Genomic DNA, 4,510 nt, shown 5'->3' on the forward strand with positions numbered 1-4,510 from the left:
CTACTACTACTACTACTACTACTACTTACTTACTTACTTACTTCTTACTTCTTCTACTTCTTCTCTCTCTCTCTCTCTCTCTCTCTCTCTCTCTCTCTCTCTCTCTCTCTCTCTCTCTCTCTCTCTCTCTCTCTCTCTCTCTGAGAAATCTTCTGCAAAGGCCAATTGGTTGCATCGACGGCGTACTCCTCCATCATTAAACCGACGGCGTACGTACTCTTCTTATTCATTTTCATTGGACGTCGTAGGCAACTAATCAGATTGGTGGTGTGGATTATTAGAAAACGACTAGGCAGCGATCTGATTCAACAACTTGGTTGTGGAACCCGATCACCGTCGAAGTCTTCGATCCAAAAGGAATAAGGATTGAGAGGCTGCTACTGTTCGTTTTTTTTCTTTCTTTTCAAATTTGCTCCATGTCCCATTTCCAAATTAGAATTGGGTCTATATGATTTGATTCAATAATGATCATGATTTTGTTTGAGAAACTTGTATTGATTTTAGGCAAATTGGTGTATTTGTTTCAAAAGATTTGATTATCTTTTTTTGGGGTTTTAAGCACAATGAGAGTTATGCACATAAGGTGTTTGATGAAAGTCGTTGTTATACAAAACCCTTGATCATCTAATTGCTACTGATTCAGTAATCATGATGTGGGAGTAAATCCATTTTTGCACATTAGAATACAATTTACAGACAAGATAATATGATGAAGTTTATACTACTATGTGTTAATTAAGCTATTGTTTATCGATTTCTCTAAATATCTGCTACTGTATTTTCTAAAAGTTGATGCTACAACACTAGCTGAGTCACTAAAAGCTTGCTACTACTCTACTGGTAATACCTTGTTACTGCATTTTTGGAAATAGTTGTTAGTCTTGCTACCAACTAATTGAGCCACTAAAACATGCTGTTGCGTTTTTTTTAAAATAATTGGTACTACATTAGCTAAGTCACTAAAAGTCTGCTACTACATTTACTGGAAATAGCTTTGCTACTGCATTTACTAGAAGTAGTTGCTACTATATTGGCTGAGCCACTAAAAACATGCTACTACATTTATTGGAAATAGCTGCTACTGCATTTACTGAAAGTAATTGCTACTACACTTACTAAAACTGCTACTGCACTTACTGAAACTGCTACTACACTAGCTGAACCACTAAAACCCTGCTACTATATTTGTTGGAAGTGTAGCTTTCCAGCAAAACATGCTACTACATTAGCTGAGCCACTGAAATATGCTACTGCACTTACTGAAACTGCACTTACTGAAACTGCTACTACACTAACTGAACCACTAAAACCCTGCTACTACATTTGTTGGAAGTGTAGCTTTCCAGCAAAACATGCTACTACATTAGCTGAGCCATTGAAAATATGTTACTGCACTTACTGAAACTACTACTACACTAGCTGAACCACTAAAACTCTGCTACTACATATGTTAGAAGTGTAGCTTTCCAGCAAAACATGCTACTACATAAGCTGAGCCATTGAAAACCTGCTACTACTTCTATTGGGATGTTAACCTCTGCTACCACTTTCTACTGGAATGTTAACCTATGATACTACTTCTACTGGAATTAACTGCTACTACTACTGGGATGTTAACCCCTACTACTACTTCTACTGGGATGTTAACCCCTGCTACTACACTAGAATTAACTACTACTACACTAAGTTATCCAAAAAAATATTAGATATTTACGTCAATATAGAGACGACAGAAGAGTGTCGTCTTAGATTGAACCATTGTATTGAAAATTTGGGGTTGTTTTAAGACGACAGACGTCTGTCATCTCATGAACAAGCTAATTTAAGCTATCTGTGAGTTGCTACATTCAGACGACATATATTTAAATGTGTATCGTCTGAATGTATCAGATGACAGAAATACGTCTTCTGTCGTCTGAAGCCAAAAAAGACGTAGTGAAACCTGTAAACACTTCTGAAAATTTAAATCCAACCTTAAACTCTTAGAGCCTTCGTGCTCCCCAAATCACAACACCACCCAAAATAATTACTAATCTAAAAAAATCTCATATCCAACCCTTTATAGGTTCAGAGAAACTCTAATAGGAAGAAATGAAACATACAAAATTAACAAGCGGAAGCTATATGATGACTATGCCTCATCTCCATGTATGCCCGACCTCAACTAAGCTAACCTACAAGTTGGACATTTTTAAAACAAAAGGCCCGGGGAAAACATTTGAAAATGTTAGAGTGAGTGGACAAAAATAAATTAATAAAAAATATTTATGCATTCCCATTTTAATTTCTAAAGAAATTATACTGCATGCGTCCGCTCAAAAGCGCTCAACTCATAAACTGGCAACTTCACGACTAGCTCTGGCTAGTTACCAACTCAAATAAAATGGAGCCTCTCAGGCTAAACTATATATAAACATATACGTGTATGTATTTACACTCGTCAGACTCCTTGTATGAATTCTATAAACAACTTAGAAAAATAGAAACTCATACAAGGCTATGACACTTGCGTCTAATGCTCACGTCACGTCATAATGGAATTTTTCCTCATTATGACCGAAGAGGACGGTGTATATATACGTGTGGACTCCCTATATGAAAACCTAAATAAACCAGAAAAGAACGTAGTTTTCATATAGGGCTATGACGCTTGTGTCTAACACTCACGTCACGCCATAATGGTATTTTACCTCATTATGACGGACCAAGCACGTATGGCTAGCTAGCATTTATATACATACTATACTCATAACATCCAATAAACATAACCACCGAAAATCTCATTTTCGGGAACTCTCCAAAGGAGAAAAAATTGCCAAATAACCAATAAGTCTCATTAAAAGAAATAAATGATCAATAAAATAATTCTTCGCATGTTTTTCAATTAAAACAAAGGTCCACTCACAACTTTAGGCATAAGCCCGACGAAATCCAAATCGTCACTCTAGTGAGGTTTCCTCGAACCCTGGTACAAATATATAATTAATTTCCCAACAAAAAATCCAATATTTATACAAAATAGGCAAAATTAACCGAGAGTCATAAACACGCTCATCATTGCCTAACTTCGATATTCTTCATTCGAAAAAACCCAAACTTTAATACCATACTCGGCAGCCGTAAATACAACCTCCCCCAGAAATTGACTTAAATCCTACAGCCGGATTCTACATTATTCAACCGCCAAAAATACCAAACTTCGGAAATTCACAAACCTATCCAAAACTCTTCCTAAAATTCCATAATTCACATCAATAAACTCCTCTTAATATTCCACACTTAAAACTATACAAAACTCCCAAACAACGGCGGCGGCCGGAGGCCGATTCCGGCGACCTCCAATGCCCACCAAATTATAACAGTAGCTTCCTCTCCACTCCCTCTACAACACTTTCCTAACTAGCACAAACACAAAATCCAAGCCTAGCTAGGGGAATCGAACGCAAACACCTAAAGAGCCCTAGGATTTCAACTTCAAATTTCTCCTTACCTAGCTCAAGAGGGAGTAAGCCATTTGAAGGGGTTGCTGAACGGAAGGAGGGCTACAAAACGAGCCAAGGATCGTCGGCTTTGGCGGCCGGAGGAGAGAGTTCCGACGAGAAGATAACCGGCTTCCAAGGAGGACTTCCTCCGTTCGGCGGGGTTGCAGCGCCGCTCACCAGCCCAGGAAGGCGGCGGGGAGGACGACGGACCGTGCTGGAGTGGTGCGGCGTCCCTACTTGGCTGGACGATACTGACTGGGCTCGGGAAACTTCCAGCAGTCCAAGAGAGAAAGAGAAAGGGTCAGGGAGAAGAAGAGAAGGAAGAGAGAAGAAGAAGAAAGAATGAGAAATGGTTTGGGCCTCCCCAAACCGGGCCAACTCTAAAAATACCCACACCAAACATACACCCAACTCCAAAAATAATACCCACTAAAAATTACCTTTTACTAGCCTAAAATTTACCCTCTTTACCGTCTTCAAAATTTTTCATACGAATAACTCTCCGAAATAATCGTCCTCCAAAACCCTTCTAGGGACCAATTAAACTATAGCTTCATTGACGAAGACGGTAAAATTCTTATTATAATCAAGCTAGTAAATAAGGTAGAAATTTAAAGGTCGGGATGTGACACTTTTGGGCCTCATTAGTTAGTTTTTAATTTATTTATTTATATGTTTCTTGCATTTTATTGTATCTTATATCAAAGTATTTGAGTGTAATGCTTACTATGTCTTATATATATCATATCTATGTATTTGAGGTCCGACAATCCCCGGGCTCATGACCGCATTGAGCGGCCACAAACATGGGCAAGTTGAAGCCGTCAACAAGACTAACATTGTAGAAATCTTGACTCCCGCCTTCAGCAATGTTAAATTCCACCAACGTGGCTGGAGGAACTCATCCTCCATCCCCTGGTATTCTATTCGTTGAATTGAGGTTTTTTTTTTTTTTTTTGTATGAAAAACCAGCTAGATTAAACGGAGGTGCCTCTAATGCACCCGCGGTTTACAGAGTCAAAAGACAG

Source organism: Fragaria vesca, linkage group LG6, assembly GCF_000184155.1.
Source record: "Fragaria vesca subsp. vesca linkage group LG6, FraVesHawaii_1.0, whole genome shotgun sequence".
Lineage (NCBI taxonomy): Eukaryota > Viridiplantae > Streptophyta > Magnoliopsida > Rosales > Rosaceae > Fragaria > Fragaria vesca.